This window comes from Hippopotamus amphibius, chromosome 2 (assembly GCF_030028045.1).
Source record: "Hippopotamus amphibius kiboko isolate mHipAmp2 chromosome 2, mHipAmp2.hap2, whole genome shotgun sequence".
Taxonomy (NCBI): Eukaryota; Metazoa; Chordata; class Mammalia; order Artiodactyla; family Hippopotamidae; genus Hippopotamus; species Hippopotamus amphibius.
Window position 1 is genome coordinate 103,538,842 of NC_080187.1, and position 24,462 is coordinate 103,563,303.

At 42.4% G+C, this 24,462-nt stretch overlaps 1 protein-coding gene across 4 annotated transcripts in view; it reads right to left on the reverse strand.

Annotated features, from left to right (window-relative positions):
- The window catches only part of GALNT7 (polypeptide N-acetylgalactosaminyltransferase 7), a 130,951-nt gene that overhangs the window by 76,440 nt on the left and 30,049 nt on the right, over window positions 1-24,462 (reverse strand). The window contains exon 2 of one of the 4 annotated variants that reach the window (XM_057720238.1): window positions 775-993. The exons of the other annotated variants lie outside the window; for them this stretch is intronic. The gene's annotated coding sequence lies outside the window, so the exon portion shown is untranslated. The remainder of the gene's footprint in view (window positions 1-774; window positions 994-24,462) is intronic. 4 annotated transcript variants of the gene reach the window in all.

Here is a 24,462-nt window from a genome sequence, read left to right on the forward strand (position 1 = left end):
TCCTTCCCCTAGGAGTGAGTGAGCAGTGTCGCCCTGCCTGGGTCACGGCAGCTCAGTCGGCTGTGGCGGTGCCTGTTGCAGAGGGACACCGGTGGCTCTGGTGTAAACAGAATGTCTCCAGATCTGGGCCACTCTGCAGACTTTTGGCTCTCAGGGGCAGGCACTCTAGGCAGCCCCGCCCAGGGGCCTTTGTTATCCCTGAGTGTGTTAGCCAGGCCCAGAGGGGTCCTTCCTTTGCCCATCACAGGTGCCAGAGAGAAGCTACACCTATAGCTCCTCCCCCCACTTGTGAGTCAGCAGTAGCGAGCTGTCACCATGGCTGCCCAGCTTTCTTTGCGGTAGGCACTCTTCGCTGCGGATTTCTTCCCTCCTGTCCTTTCAGTCCGTCTCCCCACTGCCAACAATATTTCTCACCCTGAACCAGTTCTCCGGTTCCCATGTTCCAGATCCCAGACCCCTTGTTCAGCTGTGAACTGATGTCTCAGTCCGGACATGCTGAGCCATGGTGCAGACCCTCCGTGTATTTGTCAGCCTTTCCTGTCTGCCACAGCTCAGCCACTTCACCCTCTTTGAACAGTCCCAAATGCCTGCCTTCTGACCCAGGGAAATTCCCCACTGGAGAAGGGGTTTCCTCGTCAGATAAGGAGCATTTCCCCAAATTAGGCAATCTCCCCTCTGTTTCAGATCTCCCTGCCCCAGGGTGTGGGACCCATCCCTTTCCTTTCTTCTCCTCCTCTTTCTCCTTTTCTTTTTTTTTTTTCCCCTCTGTCCTACCCAGTTATGTCGGGATCTTTGCAGTCCTTTCTGGTGTCCTAGGTCGTTTGCTGGTGTTCAGCTGGTTCTCTGTGGGAATTATTGCGTCTTTTGGTGTATTCCTGATGCATCTGTGGAGAGGAATACATTCCATATCCTTCTACTTCACTGTCATCTTTCTTTCAGTGAATAATCTTTTTTGTTAGTTTCTTCTCTTCTTCAGATTTGAATAAATCATGTCTGCAAGTGAAATTTGTTATTTCATGGAAAATGAGTACTTCATTTAAACATGAGAAAGTAAATCTGCAGGTGTTAGTCTGAGTCTCTAGGTCAATTTATCTCGCCAATGGTCTCCTGCTAAATTTGGTGGTGTTTTAAAACATAAATAAGCCAGAGATTCTAAATCAGGTCAGAAAACCCCCAGATAGTACTCAAGAGAAATGGGCAAATAAAGGATCAAAATATGGGTTAATGTCTACAAATAGGAAAATAACAAATTGGTTATCCTTTTACAAAAAACTTTCATTTGTGAGACTGTCTAATGGCCCAGATCAAAGTTATTATCATAGACAACTAACCAAGAGGTCTACGAAACATGCAACGTAAACAACTTTATGAAATCCAAATAAATTATTTTTCATGCCTTAGCTCATTAACGGAGTCATATCTATACAGGCTTAAAACAATATTATTGTGAATATTTAGTATTAAATCTCTAGCTGAGGGGCTTCCCTGGTGCCACAGTGGTTAAGAATCTGCCTGAGAATGCAGGGGACCTGGGTTCAAGCTCTGGGCTAGGAAGATGCCACATGCTATGGAGCAACTAAGCCCGTGTACCACAACTACTGCGCCTGTGCTCTAGAGCCCATGAGCCACAACTACTGAGCCCATGTGCTGCAACTATTGAAGCCCTACACGCCTAGAGCCCATGCTCTGCAACAAGAGAAGCCACCGCAATGAGCAACCCATGCACCACAATGAAGAGCAGCCCCCGCTTGCCGCAACTAGAAAAAGTCTGTGTGCAGCAACAAAGACCCAATGCAGCCAATAAATAAATAAACAAATATATAAATTTATAAAACAAAAAAAAATCTGTAGCTGATTCAAACTGAATTTTAAGAATCAAACATAAGTACTAAACAATTAATCAATAAATTGGGACACCCCTGGTGGTCCAGTGGTTAAGACTTTGTGCTCCCAATGCAGGGGGTTCGGGTTTGATCCCTTGCCGGGGAACTAAGATCCTGCATGCTGCATGGCACAGCCAAAACAAACAAGAAAACAAAATCAATAAATCATTTTGTAGTCGGTTTCAAAAGGTGATGAAGTGATACTTATCAAAGTTTATGCCATCATCTCAGTGGTAAGAGCACAGATGTGGAGACAGGGCTGTAAAAACAAGGCACACCAATGTCACTTAAAAGCCCCATCCCCCACAGACAATAAAAGGTGGATTATAATACCTCTCAGAAATCATAAAAGGATATAGTGAGCAGATTTTAACTCTCTGTGTTTGGGATCTAAGCAATTATTGAACGTTAAAAAGAAAGCTCCTAAGTGGTATTTTCATTCTAAAAATGGCATACAAGTTACACAAAATATTTTACATTTCACAATAAATATCCTACCACATTATTCCTACAAAATGACCTGTCTAAAAATAAGAAAAGTATTGGGGAAAGAGTGAGGAGAAAAAGATGAAAGAGAGAAAGATGGTAAATTAAAATCTACGAAGATTTTTAAACACATGAATAATTTATGTGTGCATATATATAATGTACGCAATGGAGAGGGGAAATATACATTTAAAAGCCAAATAGCTTAGTAGGATAAGACGCAAGAAATTAACCCTGCTGATCAGACCCTTCAAAGGAACAATCAAGGCATTTTGTCAGGTGGAGCCAGGAGGACCCACTGAGAGCGGAACTGGCGGAAAATGGGGCCCCATCTGCTCTTCTGCTGCCCACCCGCCCACCCACCCACCCACACACTGTGGAACCTTCTCTCAGCCTGTGCCAATCACCTCCACCTTCTTACCTAAAGAGCTGACACTCTCTCTTCACTCTCTTTTCCAGAGCATCTTTAAAATATTTTAAAAGAGCAAGTCCAACATCAGTCTCTGGGGACCACACTGTTAAAACTTTTTTTTTTAAATCCAAGGATGTACTTATTTAATCCCATCCTCTGATTCTTGTTTCCAATATAACAATACACTTCATAATCTAATACCAGCCAAAGCCAAACAGTTTAATTCTTAATTCTCCTTCACATCTGGCGAGCCCAGTGAAAGCACATTAAGGATTTCCAAATCTTCCTGGAAACTTTCTTCGAAACTATGTCACCAAGAGGATATCAAGAATTCTTAGGACATTAAGGAAAACATCTTACTGAGGGAGAGCAGAACGAGGTCAAATGTGGTTTTTGTGTTGGGGGAGAACATTTATAATATCCTTTTGAAAGCTGAGAAAGCAATGCCCCATTATCCCTCCAGGGGAGAAGTTCTAGAATGAACACAGCACTCCCACGTGAAGCACTGCGACGGGAAATGTACACAACAGCCTTTCCTCCAGGGCTCCCTCGCTCTGCCCCGAAGCTTGGCTTCTGTATGTAAGAGCTCATAAGACAGCGCTGCAATGTGGGGCTTTACAACACATACACTGCGATTGGGTGTAAGTTAATCTTCTCTTCCGATTCTGAAAAAAAAAAAAGCACCTCAACAAAGAAAATACCTCAACATTTTCAGGGAAGATATATCATTTTGAAGTCTGGAGCAACGTTTACTACATTTACTACCATGTTGTGACAAGAAATCCATTTTAGGAGGGGGTGACAAGGAAATGTAACTATGGGAAAAAGCAAAATACATTCAGAGTAGATCAGGGTTATTCACGTAATAAGCTTTCTGACATTTTACTTTTCAACTACAGCAGGCCTGCTCTCAAGAGGGAATGCTTATCCAGGGATCTCTAGCGTATCATGAGTGTTATTTGGCATTCAGGTCAGTATTTATATGCACCATTAAAAGGTAAACGAACTGTCCTTCTGGTTATCCAAATATTTGTCATAGGTCTACCCCCTGCCAGGCATCCTCCAAAGTATTAGAAGGCGGCCCAGGCTTCTTTGCAGGGGAAAGGAAGCTGGAAGCGACTTGATCTGTGTTTGCAAACACTCCCCAGCACAGGGATGGTGGGAATGGTTGAGAGATTGGGGGGACGGGAGGGGGGCGGGAAGTGGTACTTGGCAGCCGTTCTAGATGGAGGCAAGGGCACAAAAGCATTAAAAAAAACAAAAAACAAACAAACAAACCCAAACCAAAAAACCCACAGGGACTATTCAGAGAACGGCAAAGGGTTTGTTGCAATGAGTAGAGGGGACCTACAGGGAGGTGGCAGGAGATGAGATGCTGACAGTGCCTCTTAGACACCAAGAGGTTCTGACGGCATCCTATGATGTTCGGGCACCTGAGCAGGGAGCAGGCCAGCGCATGCCTGAATTTTGGAATGAGGGCTCTGAAGGGGCAGATGAATGCGGAGAGGAACTGAGATGATTTCAGAGAAGAAAGAAACCAATTTAGAAATAAAACACTGGGAAAAGCAATGCAGGAGAGAATTTCAAGAAAGGGGTTGTCAACAGGACTAAAAACTATGTGTGTTGTTAAATTAACGAGAACCCCAAGGCTTGAGCGGTGGCTGGGTTCTGTGGCAGGACCCACCCTTGGGCTTCAGGACACATGATGACACCAGCCAAAGCTCAGGAGGCTGGATCCAGGGGCCTTGGGACTCCTCCTGGAGTTACCTCCTCCCCACCCACCCGCAGATGGTAAGAGCCCACTGTTTTATCATCCTGGTGGTAGGGGCATCCTGTGGTCCTCGTATTCTGCCCTAGATACTCCTCTAAAACGTCTGGCTGATGGGCTGTCCAGTGCATTCTGAGCCCCTACTCTGCTGGTTGCAGGGACACAGCAGGGCAGACGCACCCCTGCTCCTGGGGAGCCCTCCATCCAGGGGAGACACACAATGAAGGCATCACACAGACGAGGTACCATGCGAGGGCTGGGTTGGCCTGGGCAGTGAGGGGAGGCTCCCCAAGGGGGAAGGGTTATGGCAGGACGAGGGCGAGAGAGGAGGGGAGAGCGTTCCAGGTCAGGATCGTGTCCTGCAAAGTGCCCCAGCGACTCACTGTGCAGCCAGCGCAAAGGAGGGGGGTGCCGGGGAAAGGATGGTTATCTGTGTGTAGACAGTAGGAACTCAATGCCTCTTCCTAGAACACCTCATAAATGATCAGAGTGGTAATTCCATCTCGAGAAACTTGTTGGCTCTGTGGCAGGCGGAACCACAGCTGCTGGTGAGAAGCACCTCTCCATCATTGGAGAGAAGCCAGTCCACCAGAGATGCTAAAGGTCGCTGTTCTGACACATCCCAACCAACCTCAGCTGGTCACACGTGAGTGCCACCAAATTTGATAGCCCTTCGTGACAAACGGTAGAATTCGGGCAAGTAATATGCATGGTACTTGGGACTGTCAAGTCTCACCAAATACTTTGGTTTTATTTTGTCAAAATCTTCTGATGACCCTAAGTTATTCAGGGTTTTTTTTCCCTATTAAAAACATTTTCTTCTTTTACTTGGTCTCCAAAGCTAAGCAAGACATTTATCTTGGTATATACGAATGAAGGAAAAGGAGGTGCACACAGAAGACAGCAGCCAAGGTGTCAAAGCACAGCCGAAGTCACCAAAGTTAGCACACCTCCAAACGGTAAAAGTGAAAAAAGGGAATTTTAAAAAAACCACAATGGTAAACCAATTTATCACCCAGAATGTTTTATTGAATGTTGATTGCCAAGGTGATGACCACAAAGATGACAGGGTAAGGAGGAGGTAGAACCCGGATGATGTAATGAGCACCTGTCTCCTATCATCCTCACCATCACCCTTGCAGCTGGGTACCACCACTGTCCTATTCTGCAGGTGAGAAAACCAAGGCATAGGGTCTGAGTGACTTGCTGAAAGCCATGCACTGAGAGGGCGGCAGAGGCGGGATGCAGACCCAGGGTCTTTGATGCCAGAGCCCACGTTCTTGACCACTTTACTCTCTCCACCGGGAGGGAGGCAGCCACAAGTTTTTCATATCTTTTAACTATACAACTAGATAAATATCCTTAAGATTTTCAAAAGCAAAAAACTAAAATATAGCCCTTTGAATCACTGTTAATTTCAGTAAATTCACCTCAATAAAAAATTTATTTTCAAACCAATACAATCCTATTAACTAGAATGCGTAATAAATAGTTCAGAAAGGGCTGTCTTCACAGAAATAATCTAGAAATCCAATTAGTACTTCAGAAAGTGGTAGTAACTTGCTGTGAGGCCCACTAGCCGATGTCACTACCAGGATGTAAGAAAATGGAACGGACACTCATCTCACGTGACTTATATTTCTACAGAGAAAAACAGACATTATTTTCAGTTGGTCACACTGGCAGACAGGACCATAGGACTGGGCTGCTATCCTTCCTATTCTGATTTCACAGAAACATAGAATGGTCTTCAAAAATCTTCTATTTGTCTGCCACAGACAAATATGCAGTAAATACAATAAGGTTTTTCAAATTGACACTGAGGAAGAGTTACAGTATTTCCACTCTCCGAGTCGCCTTATTCCTGTTTTCCTGGAAGGCAGCCTTGGAACTCTTTGATCACACGGAGGTCTCACCACGATCCTATTTTCAACAAATTTCTTGCACATCTACTTTGGGTGGTGTGTGTTGCCAGGCTTCTAGAAAGCTAAAAGGCAGTCATGAACTTGAGAAACATAAAATCTCTTTTTATAAACATACATCAGTGGTACTTCACTTTTTTAGGGTCACAAAGATCTTGGGCCCTCTCCTCAGGAGGAAAAAAAAGTACAGCGTAACTTTGGAAGAGTTCTTTGGAGAACCATCTAGCTGTACATATCAACATCCTTAAAAACATTCCCTCCTTCTGACCACAAAGTTTCAGAAGCGGGAATGTATTCTAGGGGTGTAATTTTTTTTTTCCAAAGATTTTTTTTTGATGTGGACCATTTTAAAGTCTTTATTGAATTTGTTACAATACTGCTTCTGTTTTACGTTTTGGTATTTTGGCTGAAGGGCATGTGGGGTCTTAGCTCCCCGACCAGGGATTGAAGCTGCACCCCCTGCATTGGAAGGCGAAGTCTCAATCACTGGACTGCCAAGGACGTCCCTCCAGGGGCATAATTCTAACTAAAGAAAGTATATTATGCATAAATGTTCAGTGCAATACAGACCAGCAAATATACTGGAAACAAATATAACGTCTATAATGAAGACTAGACAAGAAAATGATACTGCGTTTACACAACAGAACAGTACTTAACTACAAACATGTTTATGAAAAAGAATTCTTGTGGAAAAATCCTTGATATAATGTTTTTTAAAAGTAGGAGACATACACTGATTATGCATACTGCTGACACTATATGATCTCAGATACAAAAAGAAAAGCACAGAAATGACTAGAAGGAAAGAGTTAAAAGTAGTAGTTGTCTAGTGGTGAGACTGCAGATGATATTTTTCTTACATCTTGGTTTTCCGTAGTTCTTATATTGAACATATGTTTGTATAAAGTTTTTAAAAATTGTTAAGCTTCCTTTTAAAGTTGTTTTAAAAATTATTTATTGACAAAAACTGACATTAGAAAACAGTTCATATAACAACTTGAGATTTTTTTTTTTAATAAGGAGGCTGTATATCACAGTAAGCTATAAAGTTTGTTGATTGCCAAAGAGGTTGCCATACATGGTTTAGTGATAAAACAGAGACAGTATACACAACAAGCACAGCTGAGAGACGGCTCAAGGAAATAATACTTATAACCACAGAAGGATTAAGGTGGAAGTTCACACACAGGACACAGCTAGGAATATTCTTCATTTGAGGACACAACCAAACTTTAGGCAGCATTAAAACAAAAACAAAAAACCCCAGGTTTAGCAAATGTTTAAAAAAAGAAAAAAAAAACAAACAGAATGAGGTGAATTCAATTATTAATCAGTCAATCACCAACTATCAATCACTTAAAGCCAAAGGAGAGGACTGTCGTAAGAATTATGTCATATCTTCTAAAATGAGACAGTCATGAGGTAGCAGCCCACATCCTGCACTGCACAGCACTTAATGTGAAGATGCTTCTTTTTAAAAAAGAACAAATAAATATTTTACTACACTTTGTTCTCTACTGATTTTCCCTACTTACACCTGCTCCTAGTTACATCATTCTAAGATACTTCTTTAAAGGGAGTTAAATTTAAAAATTTAAATTAAAAAAGTTAAAGAAGTTAAAAGTCTTTATCTTGCTTTCTCTCCGAAGTAGTAGACACACACAGTAAATTAGAAAGAAGGAATTAAAAGGAATAGTTGGATTTTATCATGAATTTTGATGTCTTTTATTATATTGTCTTTTAATTAAAGAATATGACATGCACATGATTTTAAGGTACTTCATTTCTAGAGATTATAAAGCAAACAAATTATGTTGCTGGGTGCCAAAATTTGGTGTACTGAGAAATGAGATTAAGTTTTAAAAACTCTAGAACAAACATACTGTAAGTATGTATTTCAAGATCCTCCAAGAGAACTGAAGACATACAGCCCCAAAGCAAGAAGATAACAGATAGTACATGTACAACACAGAGCCTGACCTAATTCAAAGGAAGCCATCGGGAGTGTCTTTTGCTGAGAGCACTGACTTCCCCGAACAAGAGAGAGAAAGGACACCCTATCTCAGCCCCAAAGAACAGCTGGAAGGGGGTCTCTGTGAACCGGGGTGAAGAGCATGTAGCCCTCTGCTCCAACTTCACACAGAGGACAGACTGTGGGGGCAGGTGGGAAGCAGGCTCGGAGAGCGAGCCACTTTCTTCATCAGAAGACACAGGATGAAGGATGAGAGGAGGGTCTGGAATTCTGGGGTCCCCAGCTTGATGTCATGTAAAGGCTGTCTCTGGCACTGACTGCTTTGAGAAGTCATAACTCTCAGGCGTGGTTATAAAGGAAGTAAGATTTTGAGGACCGGGTTAGAGATGCTAAACACCTGATATTTGCAAACAACAGTAAAAAGGTTATCTCCATGTAAACACTTGGCCCGGCCGAATCCTATAAGGCAAGGGCTAAAGGTTGATAAAACTGGGTTAAAAGAAAGCCTTTAGGTTTACAATGAGTGACAAGAGCAAACTTTTTTGACTTTTTTGAACATACATCTTCAATATGAAAAGTAAGAAAAGGATAGTCACTAGAAAAAAAAAATCTTTTGTCAAGAACGGTTTGTTTTGGAGAAACGACAGCAATTTTACTGGCAATGTGGGGGGTGCTGTGAGAACCTCCAGGACCCCTGACCCCAGCTGCAGGGGGGCCGGGCACAGGATGGTCCCCTGCTGCTGCTGTAGCCACGAGACTGCCCCCCCAAGGCCAAGGCTCCTTGCGGGATGAGGCAGCCCAGAGTGACCATGCAGCCCCATCCTCCCTCCTCCCATGGGACGAACACCTGTGTGATCCAAGGCTCCCTGGGGTGGGCCCAGGACGTCTAGAACCCCCGTCAGAGCTGAGCCTGGTGCAGCGGTGCTGGCCCCTCCCTCCCAAAGGCACTGCTCCCAGAGCCCCGGTTACAGAGCCCTGCACTGACCCCAGCTCATAGCCCGTTTCCTGGAGAACCCAACTCCCAAGAAGATAAAACTGGTATTTCCCTGAAAAAGCCATTCAGTAAGCAAAGACCACAGTGTTTAATTCAGCTTCCACCTCTATGAAGTTGGAATAATAATAGGCGAGTACAGGTTCACTGCACGGATGAGGTGAGGTAATGCACAGAAACACCACGTGCCAGGCAACACTGCACACGCAATAAATGGTATTAAATAGATATCAGAATGTTCTTCAAGACGGATTACTGCTTAGAGCCCTCTAAAGAACTGTAGAGAAGAGGCTGCAGAGAACAGACTAGGAGAAAAAGAAAAGTTACTGTTCCCGGCAGTTGCTCCTAAGCCCCTACACAATCCCCTGCTGGATTCTTGATTTTTCTTTCATTTCCCAGTCAATTCCTTTCCCATGTCTTTACATGTTTCTCTCTGTGCCAATTATTCAACAATTACATTATACAGTAATCAAATTATAAAAATGTCTCAGGAGGAATAAAAAGGGGGGAGTATTACCCAAAGCAAACAGCTCCCATGTTCCAGAAATCCTGAGACTGACTAGAGCAGAACATGGATTCATCTGTAAAATACAAACCTAAAAGCTGACACTAATATCCCCCCAAGACTCTGATTCAAAAGATATAGGGGTAGACAGATCAAGATGGCGGAGTAGGAGGACGTGCGCTCACTCCCTCTTGCAAGAGCACCAGAATTACAACTAACTGCTGAACAACCATCGACAGAAAGACACTGGAACTCACCAAAAAAAACCACCCACATCCAGAGACAAAGGAGAAGCCGCAACGAGATGGTAGGAGGGGCGCAATCACGTTAAAATCAAATCCCATAAATGCTGGGTGGGTGACTCACAAGCTGGAGAACAGTTATACCGCAGAAGTCCTGAGGGTTCTGAGCCCCACACCAGGCTTCCTAACCTGGCAGTCCAGCAACGGGAGGAATCCCCAGAGAATCAGACTTTGAAAACCAGTGGGATTTGATTGCAGGACCTCCACAGGACTGGGGGAAACGGAGACTCCACTCTTCGAGGGCACACAAAAAAGTGTGCTCACCAGGACCCAGGGGGAAGGAGCAGTGACCCCATAGGAGACTGAACCAGACCTACCTGCTGGTGTTGGAGGGTTGCCTGCAGAGGTTGGGGGCAGCTGAGGCTCACTGAGGAGACAGGGGCACTGGCAGCAGGGGTTCTGAGAAGTGCTCATTGGCGTGAGCCCTCCCAGAGTCCACCATTAGCTCCACCAAAGAGCCTGTAAGCTCCAGGGCTGCGTAGCCTCAGGCCCAACCACCACCAGGGTGGGAACACAGCCCCACCCATTAGCAGGCAAGCAGATTAAAGTGTCACTGAGCTCCACCCACCAAATCAGATTAAAGTTTTACTGAGCTCCACCCGCCCAGCCCAACCCACCATCAGTCCCTCCCATCAGGAAGCACCCAGGAGCCTCCTAGACAGCTTCCTCCACAAGAGGGCAGACAGCAGAATCAAGCAGTATCAGCACTATTTCATCTTGTGGAGCTGAAAATCACAGCCACAGAAAGACAGAGAAAATGAAAAGGCAAAAGACTTTGTACCAGATGAAGGAACAAGATAAAACACCAGAAAAACAACTAAATGAAGAGGAGATAGGCACTCTTCTGGAAAAAGAATTCAGAATGATGGTGAAGATGACCCAGGACTTTGAAAAAAGACTGGATGCAAAGATTGAAAAGTTGCAAGAAAAATTTACCAAAGACCTAGAAGAATTAAAGAACAAACAAACAGAGATATGCAACACAATAAGTGAAATGAAAAATACACTAGAAGGAACCAATAGCAGATTAACTGAGGCAGAAGGGCGAATAAGTGACCTGGAAGACAGAATGGTGATAATCACTGATGTGGAAAAGAATAAAGAAAAAAGAATGAAAAGAACTGAAGACAGCCTAAGAGACCTCTGGGACAATGTTAAACACATCAACATTCGCATTATAGTGGTCCCAGAAGGAGAAGAGAGAAAGGACCTGAGAAAATACTGGAAGAGATTATAGTTGAAAACTTCCCTAACATGGGAAAGGAAATAGCTACCCAAGTGCAGGAAGCACAGAGGGTCCCAGGCAGGATAAACCCAAGGAGAAACATGCCAAGACATATAGTAGTCAAACTGACAAAAATGAAAGACAGAGAAAAGTTATTAAAAGCAACAAGGGAAAAACGACAAATAACATACAAGGGAACTCCCATCAGGTTAACAGCTGATTTCTCAGCAGAAACTCTACAAGCCAGAAGGGAGTGGCACGATATATTTAAAGTGATGACCGAGAAGAACCTACAACCAAGAATACTCTACCCAGCAAAGATCTCATTCAGATTCGAGGGAGAAATCAAAAGCTTTACAGACAAGCAACAGCTAAGAGAATTCAGCACCACCAAACCAGCCCTACAACAAATGCTAAAGGAAGTTCTCTAAGTGGGAAACATAAGAGAAGAAAAGGACCTACAAAAGATATAGGGGTATAGAAATTTGTATTTTCTAAAACTCCTCAGGTACAAAAAGAACTGCAAAGAAACCTTCAACCTCACAGTTTCATTCTTAGTAGTAATATTGACATTGTAATTTTAAACATATGTATATATGAAGGAAGTAAGCAAATATATTAATAAGAAGCAAGATTTTCAAAATAAGACAAAAATGTTGAAAAAAATTAGTTAACGTGAACTCATGATTAAAAGAAACCCACATATTTCCTTGCTCTGAATACAGGAAGGGCTTAGAAGCAATGACATAAAAGTAGAATGAGGGCGTCTAACGTTAGCTCTTGACTTCTAAGTACCATCCTTCACAAGAAGGAACTGGGGCTCCTTGGAGAAATGGCTGGTTCCAGGTCTGAGGCAGGAAATCATAAGATGAGTCAATTTGGTTGTGTCAGAAAGAAGAGTAGAACTGAAAAAAAAATGAGGGGAAAGTATGATTTAGTGAGACCTCCTCCAAGCATGATAACTACAGGGAAAGCATTAAGCATTTACTCTGGCTTTTTAGAAGCAGCTACAGCCCAGCCCCAGTGGACGAGGGAATGGTCCTCTTTACAGAAGAATGCCAGCTGAGTCTGCAGAGGAAACAGTGGATTCCGGCACGGACCAAACGATGCTGAAACCTTTCGGTGAAGACAGCCTGCTGGGGAACATTCCCACGGTGCAGGTATCGCTCCTGCACATTTGCTGTTTACTAAAAAGAGACCTATCTGGCAGTTACCACCATGAGCAAGTGATCACACAGCCTCATTCATAACACAACGATCCAGCATCCCCGGACTCCTCAGGTGCTGTAATATGAAGTACGCATGACAACAAAGAAGGTTCAGCTAAATCAGATCAAGCCGAGACCCACAGAGAGGGGTCTGTGTGTACACTAGGAGGGGAGAGGAGAAGGGGAGGGGGAGGAGGAGAAAGCAAGATTGTCAGAATATTATTCACTGTTGAGTCTATGAGGTATTCATACAGATGGATGTTTACTGTACTATTCAATTTTTTTTAACTAATTAATTTATTGGCTGTGTTGGGTCTTCATTGCTGCATGCAGGCTTTCTCTAGTTGCAGCAAGCAGGGGCCACTCTTCACTGCAGTGCACGGGCTCCTCATTGTGGTGGCTTCTCTTGTTGCAGAGCACGGGCTCCAGGCGTGCAGGCTTCAGTAGTTGTGGCTTGTGGGCTCTAGAGCGCAGGCTCATTAGTTGTGGCACATGGGCTTGGCTGCTCCTCGACATGTGGGATTTTCCCGGGCCGGGGATCGAACCCATGTCCCCTGAATTGGCAGTCCCTCTTTCAACTTCTTGTATATTTGAAGACAATTTTCATTATAAAAAATTTAAGAGAAAGTAATATTTTAAAGTTTTAAAAAATGATTGATATCATTTAGTTTGACAAATTTTGGACTAGGGGTTTTATTTAGGGGAGTTAGTTTTACTCCAAAAGTGAAGTAAAGGAATTCCTAAAGAAAGCACATACAACAGAATGCATTGTGCAAGTTTATAATTTAATAATGTTTTTATTGTTGAATATCTTATTGTGGATCACATAATTGTTTTATATGAGAACTAGTACAATTGGCTTCTCTTAGATCAAAGTTAAACTACTAATTCAAGCTTAGAAACCTTACTGTACTAATTTAAAGAAACTACTACTTAATTTATTCATCAAATTTATTGAACAATTAACACGGGTTAGAACAGGGCAGGATACAGATTAAAAAGGGGTGGGAAGGACTACTGCATTTCAAACACAAGTGCAGAATAGACACTGCCTGACCTGACTTTTTGATGATTAGAGTTAGTATCAAAGCTCAAAATTCTCAAACTCACTCGTTAGGCGGCTTTCAAAGGGCTCATCTTGTTAAAACAAGAGGACTGCTTATCCGTAGGAAGCTCCATCTCAGTACAAGTGGTTTCTGGAACTGATTTAGAGAAGTGCTGAGACTAGGATGAGATTTTTTTTTTTTTTTTTGAGGAAGTTTCTCACTGTGAAGAAAATTATACTACTATCACCAAAAAAGACCCAGAGCCAGAAACTAGAAGTCCGGTGCTCTGACCTTAGTAGCAATTTTACTTAAAACACTGGAGGTCAGTGATAGAAGGGCTGGTCTCAGCTCTAAAACAGGAGACGGGAATTCTTTCCAGCCCATGTCTTTCCCTAACTAGCTATATAATCTGAGGTAAATCGAGTTAGCTCACTGGTAAACGGGGGAAGTAATGTCTAAGCTCACGGAGCTGTCAAGAGGATCAAATGAGGGGACTTCCGTAAAAGTCCTGCTTAAATGTGATAGGTTATGAGGGGGAGGGGACGTTCACAGTTTCTAAAGAGGGGCTCAAGAATATAAAAGTCTTCATTGTTTCATAGGCACAACTTTAAAAATAAACTGATTTTAAAATGAATCAATACCAAACGAAGGTACGGTGTAGAGATCACTAAGATGACGCTGAGTTCTTCTCTGTGAAACACACGCCCTATCATGCGGACGTTTATGTGACCGCTGAGCGTGTGCTGATGGGCAGGACACGAGACTCTGAGGGGCCGTGTTCTGGACCACAAGCAGGCAAGTACAGAAGGTAAAGGCAGCATTTAAAAACTTTAAAGCCATCTGAGAGCTTAACTGCATGTCTTCTGAATCTAATTCAGGTTTGTATTGTGTACGTTTTTTAAATTTCCATTTTCTGTTAACTCATTTTCATTGTATGGCATAGAAGTACTGGTTTGTGACTGGATAAGAATAAAAAAACCCAAAAAACAAGCATGTTCCGTCACCACAGATAGCTTGAGGGGCGGCTCCTCAGAGCATGCAGTGAGGAAAACAAAGGGTCTGCCCCTTTTATGACTCCTGCTAAAGTTCAGGTGTATCTCTTACTAGATTGTCTCTCTGAGCAATAGCAATTAAAGAGTGGCTGCAGTTGAATAAATCTGAATGACACACCATTGAGGTAACTGCAGGTAATTACTGTCCTAGCCCATACAAGAAAGTTCGGTGTGACAGCAACACTTGCCAATATTTGAGTCAGAGCTGGATCTCATTATAGATCAGCGCTAACAGGTAAATATTTGGAATTGATTTTGATGATAGGGAGTACTAACATGGAATCTTACCACCCCTCCCAAAAAATTCAACTCTTCTCAGTAGTACACCTGTATTTTTTAGTACTCAATTATCATCATGTGAATTATTATTTGAATTCATCAAAAAAATGATAGTCATTATACATCCGTCCAAACCCACAGAATGTACAAACACCAAAAGTGAACCCTAATGTAAATTATGGACTTTCACTGATCAGTACATGTCCCTATAGGTTCATCAGTTATAACCGGTGTACCACTCTGGTGAAGGACGCTGATAATGGGAGAGACTGTGTGTGGAGGGGACAGGGGTTATATGAGAAATCTCTGTACATTTCCATCAATTTTGCTGTGAAACTACAACTGCTCTAAAAAAGTCTACTTTTTAAAAAATCTTCTACTTTCTTTTCACTTATTAATTAGCTTTTCACCAAAGGATCACATCTGTGTTCTAATTTGATTGATAGTTTTACTCCATTTGAAAAGTTCAGCTCAATATCTGTTGCTTCTCTGTTTCATCCATGTTGACTTCTATTACTGGGCTGGAGATTAACTTCGTAAAGGAAGAGATTATCCCTGTCATTTTACTGCTATATTCCCTAGTACCTAGCAGATCTCCAGGAAGACAGACATTGATGAGAAGAAATAAAACCACCGAAATGACCAAGCATCTGGGAGCTGGTGGCTCCTAAAGAGGGGGGACCTTGACTCATTTATCTTTGCATACTGAGCATCTAGCACAGGGCTGGAAACAGCAGGAGTCAGTAAGAGCTTGTAGAGTAAAATGAATGAGTGAGCAGGTGGAGGGATGGATGGAGGGAGGGAGGGAGGGAGGGAGGGATGGAGGGATGGATGGGAGCACTAGACAACTGCCAAAATTTAGAATATATATACTTTTCACTCTCTACTAAAAATATTTTAATATTTACAATAGACTCCGAGCACACATTTTACTTTACTATTATTTGCACTGCACATTATCAATCCTACAGCCAACGCAATGTGAACAGTAATGCTCAAAATAAAGGGAAACAGGAAATCTAAGTGGCTGAGAAACATGCCAGAGTTGCTCTTTTTCAGAGTACATGTGCAGCATTTCCTTCAAACAGCCCTCCATTAAAAAACATACATGTGCACCCGCACACACACACACCCTTCACAATGGCCACTGCAGGGTGTTGTTTCTAGAGCAAAGGAAACTAAATATTCGTAGAGAATTTTAGGTAAATGTGATACTATCTTGTTTTCATTATTTTAAAAAATCCTCTCAAATTTACTTTAAGATAAAGCTTTTTAGCTTTCAGGAAAACTTATGTTTATTCAATTAGAAAAGTACTTGGAATAGAACTACTCATCCAACCCCAAATCCCAAAGATCTCTTCTAAGCCTAGAGCAGTTGAATAAGATTTTTTTTTTAATATCAGAAGCCATTTTTCATTCACAAATGAAATGACTTCTCATCTACAGAAAACATCTATGCTAAGATTTGAGGATAAACCATCTATCTTTACTATCATTTCAACTTTTTAAGAAACTCCACCAAGCCCAATGAATAGCATACGGTATTGGAATTTAATCTGTCTTCTTACTCTGCCTCCAGAAGCCAGGAGAAAATTCACCAAAATGATTCAGACAGAGAAATGAAGGTTATGAAATTTAATCACCGAATTCTGGAGCCTGATGGCTTTATGACGGAATTTTATAAACTACTGTCAGAACTCTTAGCATTTTTTCCCTTGAAGATGGAGCACCTATCAGTAGGGACAGTCTTCCATAAGCAAGGTGGCAAGTTATCAGCCCACTCCTTAACGCAGTCAGAGTGAAGTCAGACTGCAGAATATGTCTCCCCAAATTCCCACAGAAGTATGATGGGTATTAAATTCCATCCTCACTATGTGTCATTAAGTACATATGGATAAATATGGGTATGAAGGCTTAAGGAAAAATACAAACAGCAAAACCACGACCTCCTATCACTAAAGGTGAAGAAATGTAGATGACTCTGACACCCAGGTCTTTGGGCAATGCAGATATTTCATTTCAAACAAGGAGGCTGTGCAAAAAAAAAAAGAAAAAAGAAAAAAAAGGCTGTGCAAGAAAATTTTGATTTTCTTTTGTAGAAAATTGTTTTAAAATGCACAAAGTGAAACACACTTTTCACTTCAACCTTATTTTCTTAAAGATGTCAGATATTTACTAGTTATACATAGGGCAAATTAATGGTCTATTGCCACATGAAATAAAAATATTTTTTGACTAAAGGAGGATGTATAAAACGTTTCATTTATTTAGATTCTACTGACTTGGAATTGTTGATTAGTTGCAAGGGTTAAATTTACTCTGGCACTTTTCATGAAGAAAGTGTTTGCTAAAGTAAATCAGTGGTTGAAAAAATATTAAAAAAGGGAAGAGTTGAACTACCTAACCAACTGACATGGAAAACAACCTATGGACATCATTCTCAGTAATTAAAGCCAGCTTCAAAGATCTGAATGAATGTCTGTGAAAATGCAATCGAAATAACTGTTTCAAAATAACTGACAAAGAGAACTGCAGGTTTTTTTTCCAATATTTATTTATTTATTTGCACCAGGTCTTGGTTGCAGCAAGCACTCCTTAGTTGAAGCAGGTGTGCTCCTTAGTTGCGGCTTGCCAGCTCCTTAGTTGTGGCATGCAAACTCTTAGTTGCAGCAGGCATGTAGGATCTAGTTCCCTGACCAGGGATCGAACTTGGGCCCCCTGCATTGGGAATGTGGAGTCTTAACCATTGCGCAACCAGGGAAGTCCCGAGAATTGCAGTTTTTATATGGTTCTATAATTCTAACATTTCATTTTGTAGAAATGAGCTTCTTAATTAATTCAAAAGGGTAGTTTTACCATATCACATGCCCAAAGAAGTCTTGAGGTTGGCACCCTATCAACGATAGCTAAACCTAAAACACTATTAAATTCCCTATAATTAAAGGGCTTTACTGAATTTTTCCTATCAACCTCATTTCGTGTAATTTTATCCTCATAAAACGAAGACTTCGGCATGTTTTAATTTTATGCCTTTGTAATAAGATTGTCCAGAGAAACAGATTTACATACAGGCTTTATTTATTTTTTGGGTTTGTTTCTTTTGCTTCTTATTTGAAATGTAAAATTAATGTTTTTACAGCTAGAGAAAAACACCAATATCACTGCTGCTTGAACTGTAATCTCAGCCCTTGGACCAACTTTATTCGTTAGGAGCCCAGGCCTAGAGTGCCCCAGGGACTGTCAGAATGCTCTTTTTTTTTTTTTAAACACATCTTTATTGGAGTATAATTGCTTTACAATGTTGTGTTAGTTTCTGCTGTACAACAAAGTGAATCAGCTATATGTATACATACATCCCTATACCCCTTCCCTTTTGAGCCTCCCTCCCTCCCCATCCCACCCCTCTAGGTCCTCACAATGCATCCAGCTGATCTCCCTGTGCTCTGCAGCAGCAGAATGCTCCTTGAAGGGACGTGTCAGGTGTTGGGGTGAGCAATGGGCCCCTGCCCAGCTAGCAGCTTTGATCCTTACCTAACCAGTCCCCCTGGGACTCAAGTGGATTGAAAAGAGAGAAACAGGAATTTGACGGGCTCTTGAACGTCTGGATTTGCAACTTCAACTTTCTCTGTGCGCCCACCGTGCTCCTGGCTGATAACAGGGACAAGAGCCACAGCATCCGCCTTCAAGGAGCTGAGATTCGGTGGGGAGGGCGCGGGCGGGCAGTGCCGATTGGGTTACAGAGGGAAGGCGCAGCGTCCAAACCACAACTTGGCTCTGGGCGCTGGCACGTGGCCATGGCCCGGGCAGCGAGAGTTCCTGAAGTACGGCCGCGGGCTGGGAGCCAGGGCGTGCCCGTGCGGCCTCTGGTATCCCAGAGGTGTGGAGTAACGTCCTGGAAAATGCTGGACAACTACCGGGGCTGGAAGGAACAAAATGAAAAGAACCCACAGAGCTGCGAGTTTGGGAGCCAGGCAGAGGCGACAAGTCAGGACGTGACCCGTGCAGGCGGACGTCTGCAAACCCTGCTTCCCAGGGAGGTAACCCGACTCCATCAGGCTCATCCCAACCTGGATTCTGGGTTGAAACGCTCTATTGGGAGCAGACAAAACGTGTGCGTGTACCCAGCGCTTTCCACTTCCTTAGGGCACATCTGGGTCTGCCCCTTCCTTTTCCCTTTGAAGTTTTCTTACAATCTGGTGTTTTCCTGGGGCCCCAAGTGCCCTGCAGACCGGCTCAATCACGCGGAGATCCTGCAGTCTCTCCTGGGACACACTCTGTGTCCCCAGGGCAGGCTGGTCACAGATAAGAAGCCTGAAGCTACTGCCCCCTTACAGTGATCTGGGTCAAAACACACCTTAATGACTTCTCAGAATAAAGCTTCTCAGGTTATCAAAGTCCAAAGGCTGTGATACTTATCATGATGTAGACTCTTCGGGAGTTTTCAAGAGCTTCGTACTTATTCTGTCTTTTGAACTGAACTTTACTGTTTAAAGGAGCAACACCTGAACTTCTTTTAAAACATCAAGGTTAAAGGAGACAGTCTAATGATCACATCTTATCTATGTCTTGCAAAAAATATAAATAACATTGGGTTGTGTGTTAATTCCAGAGGCATTCTGATCTTTTCTAAGAACCAGGTTCACCAAATTTGCCTGGAGCTGTAGAAAAACCCCAGTATTAACTTTATAAAGTGAAATATATAATATTAGCAAAGCACAGGGGTCAACATCTCAGAAACGCATAGTGGAAGTATCCATTTAAACTTATCTAAAAACAGTCTAAAATCAAACTTGCTGTAAAGAATTCTTCTTAGTAATAATAGGAGAGGCTGTTCATGTAATTCATTCAAGGAGACAAAAGGCTTTTTTAAAAAGTTCATAAAAACAACTAGATTTGATGTGCTGCATGCATGTCAGTGCTTTAATATTTATCAGAACAGTTGTATTTTTTAATTTATGTTTAATTTCGTAAGACCGAGCTTTATTAACGTTTTTGGGTTGGCAGCCCTTCAAAAATTACTAAGGAATAATCACCATATGGTTATCAAATTAGAGTTTTCAGGACATGTGCAGATAGGCTCCTTTATTGGACTGCTATGTACAGTGCGTAGAAAATATCGATCTGAGACTCTTCTAAGACAACGACGACTCTTCCTATTTGTGCATCGCAGCTCAACTGTAATCACTGGCTAACCAGTTCTGCAAACATTGCCACAGCCTTTTTTCCTGCTGGCTTTCAGCCTGCTTCTCAACATTCTCACGTGGCATTGGTTAACAAACCCCCAGTTTACAGGGGGCAGCTCCTCACTGGGGGCACCTAAACAGCACAGAGTTCAGGATCAGGTATACCAGTTTTTGTTGTGCAATAAAAACACTGTCCAGCATAGAAAGGAAAAGTTGCCGGATAGGTGGACAATGTAAAGAGAGAAATCATATTTCTTCTTATTTAGATTAAGGATCTTAAAGACTAAAAACACATCAGAGCATTCCAAATAAGGAGTCTTCCGTTTATCACGTGGTCAACTTAAAATTATTAGCAAATAGTTACATTTTCTCAGATATGTAATATGTCAGTTAAGACAACCCATACTCCACCCATATATAACCCAGTAAATTATTTATTATATCATATTCACTTTCGCAAAGTGGACTTTTTCCTGAAGTGATCAAGTATGTTAAAAGGGAAAACAGAGTTGTGGTCCCAGGTCTTAGCATTTTCCATAAAAAATATATTAAAAATTTGGTTATTGTACTCAGTTATAAGAAATGCACTTTTGAAGAAATAATCACTTTCTAATGCCCAGTAGTAGACAGACAAAAGGACATACAGATGGAACTCTGAAACACTAAAGCCACACAGCTCATCTTTATTCTACTGTGTGTGAGTCCAGTAGTCAGATCTCACAATGTTTTTAATCATTGTGTTAGAGCATATCAGCACATCTTCATACGCTAGGGCATCCTAACAAGAGGTCATCTTAGCCCATGAAAAAGGGAGGTGAATCAGAAAATAGGACAGACCAGAAGGAGTCCTTGGGTGACCTGGAGTCAATCCCTTGATCTCTTCGGATCTCAGTCTGAATTTTTCGTTTGTAAAGAGTTAGGGGCAAAACTATGGAGAGAGTAAAAAGACCAGTGGTTGCCAAGGGCCGAGGGGGTGAACACGTGGAGCAGAGAGGATTTTTAGGGCAGTGAAAACACCCCATGTGATGCTGTGATGACGGACACATCATCACGCATTTGTGCAAACCCGAGGAACGTATGACACTGAGTGACCCCTAAGGTGAACTATGAACTTGGGGGGTGATAACATGTCAGGGCAGGTTCCTCAGTCACAACAAGTGTAGCATCTGCTGGGGGGTACTGACAGTGGAGGGGGCTGTGCATGTGGGGCTTGGGGGTGTACTAGAAAACTCTGCATCTTCCTTGCAATTTTGCTGTGAACCTAAAAGTGCTCTAAAAAGAAGTCTATTTTTAAAACAGATAGTCTAGACAATCTAGACTAAAGACTCTTCCAACTGGTAGCCATATAACCATCCTGATTACTGTTAAAAAGCTGTTTAAACACCCTGGAACTTGCAGGACACTATGAATACCATGATTGTATTTCACTGACCTTGTTAATTACTTGCAGTTTCGGTAGACAGACACTGATTTTTAATAAGGATACCGATTAAAGAACCAGGAAAATACTTAATTATTAAATTCACTTGCCTTAAATAAAACTGTCAGGTAATCCTTGAAGTTTAGTCACGTCATACAGAGTTAGTATTTTTCATCCTACAGAGGTCGTGTTTTTTTAACACTAATTTTGCTTTTTAGTAAACAGTTCGCTCCATGTCTTCAACTCATTTAAAACAATCCAGGCCTTACCTCTGGCTGACCTGACATTTATTACCTTTCTGTGTAATCCACAGGCTGCCCTTGTCAGCTCTATGTGAAAGAAAGAGAAGAAAGCCATGTGACTCACCCAGTAGAGAATTCCATAAAATCACAGAGCAGTCAGCCATACTGCCTGCTGGTATCTGGCAGTTCTGTCACTGGTTTTAAGATATGTAAACTTAACCTGAAAAACCCACTAGCTGAATGTGTTTTTCACATTTTGAAAATTAAGGGGCTGAAGAACTTTTATATTAGGTCATGATGACCAGAAACACATTAAAATAATTTCAGTAGGCTGACTGCAATTTTGACATAGATTTTTAAAAGCAGTTTCAAAATAGCAATCCATGGTGCTATAAACGAATGCTAATGTCTAAAAGACATCAAGAGGGGACTTCCCTGGTAGCACAGTGGTTAAAAATCCAACTGCCAATGCAGAGAACACAGGTTCAATCCCTGCCCTAGGAAGATACCACATGCCATGGAGCAACTAAGCCTGTGCGCCACAACGACTGAGGCCATGTTCCACAACTACTGAAGCCTGCATGCCTAGAGCCTGTGCTCCACAGCAAGAGAAGCCACTGCAAACAGAAGCCTCAAAGAGCAGCCCCCGCTCGCCACCACCAGAGAAAGCCTACATGCAAGAACAAAGACAAAACGCAGCCAAAAATAAGTAAATAAAATAATAAATAAATCTTAAAAAAAAAAAAAAAGACATGAAGAGAATGGAAGTTCACATAAAATCTACCCCATTACACCCATCACAATGAAACTGTCATTAACAAGAGCACGTAGACAGTGTGTGTGTGTGTGTGTGTGTGTGTGTGTGTGCGTGCGCGCGTGCACACGCCCTGAAACACATGCCAGTACAGTACTGTACATTTAATTTCCTGGCAATAAAAAGAGTAATGTGAAAATCCCCCTTGCGGCCAGTCCCTCTGTTGTTACTGAAGGTCTACGTACAATATTAGTAACCTTCCTTACACCTACGTTAGCAACAGTGAGAAGCACGGTACAGCAAGAAAGATGCCATGTTTGTTATTGGAAGACTCAGGTGTGCACCCTTATTCTCCGTGGGAAAGCTAAGCTGGTCGCACTGGGTGTGTTTAGTCCTAGGTAAAATGAAGAAACTGGACTAGCTCAGTGGTTTTTAATTGTCAGAATCAATTATGAACTTGTCAGAATCACCTATGTATCTTTTCCAGAACACACATGCCCAGGCTCACACACGGATTTTTACTGTACCAGATCCTAGTGAGAGTACAGACAGGGATGCACATTTTGAGAAAGTTTCCAGGTGGTTCTAGAGGCACCCCGAGTTAAGAACTCCTAGAAACAGTTATTTTCAGTAGAAGGACAAAGTAAGATAATCCAAAATACAGAAGATGATCTCACACGTGGCTACTGAGCGCTTGAAACGTGGCTGGTCAAAACTGAGATGTGCTATAGGTATAAAATACACACCAGATTTCAAAGGGAATGAAGAAATTAAAGTATCTCAATTTTAATATTGACCATATGCTGATACATTGCTTTGGATATACTGAGATAATATTAAAATTAATTTCACCTGGGTTAAAACTTCTTAATGTGGCTACTATAAATTTTAAATTATGAGACCTGCATTTATTTTTCTGGTGGACAGCACCAGAGAAGAGTTTCAATCAAGTATCATCCATAGAATGTGGTTAATTTTTAACATTTGGATTTTTTGAAGAATCAAAAAGGGTGGGACTAATACGGCAAACGTAAAAGGAAAAATAAACAGTGAAAGTGATTTCTCTGCTCTCCTTGCCTTCTGATAGAGATTTGTGCAGAGGTACCCACTTTTCACTTTGCTCTGGGTGTGTTTACGAAATTGTCAATGAAGGTGAGCTCTGGATGTTGAAATTCTACCTCCTCAAACATGGGCGCCAGGCCCACAGAGACTCCAAAGCAGAGGCTTCCTGGCATCCTTCCTGCCAGGAAGCAAGCACTCATTCCTCTGGCTGGAATGAGCCATGTTTACGCTGCGGTGTTTCCATGTAAGGATAATTAAATATTTCTTGAATCACTAGGTACCTGGTCCTGCTGGAGCACACAGGCACGCGAGCTCAGGAACTTTCTGTGCTGCACTCTGGGAGGGAAGGCTGAGGATGGGGGCGGGTGGGGAGGGAAAGGTACCCGACCTGAGGGGCCTAAGGCTGTCTGCCCCACCTGAGGGCACAGTGACTGAGGGGGGCGAGGCTGCCAGAGACGGGAAGGACCGCAGGGCCAGGGTGGGAACACCTGCAGTGCCCATGCTGGAGTCTGGCAAGGGACCATTTTCCTTTGGGCTCCAAGTAACTACACAAAAATGTTCACAGAATCGGAGAGGGTTCGGGTTTTTCAATCCTAGCCCTGGGAGTGAGAACAAAACCTGGGTGGAGAGGGGGATGTGTGCACAGAAGTTCCACGCCTCCTCCTGCCCCTGGGAAGGCACCCAGAAGGGCTGAGAGATAGGCTGACCCTCAGCAACCCGCTCAAAACGTGCCACGCCACAAGCCTC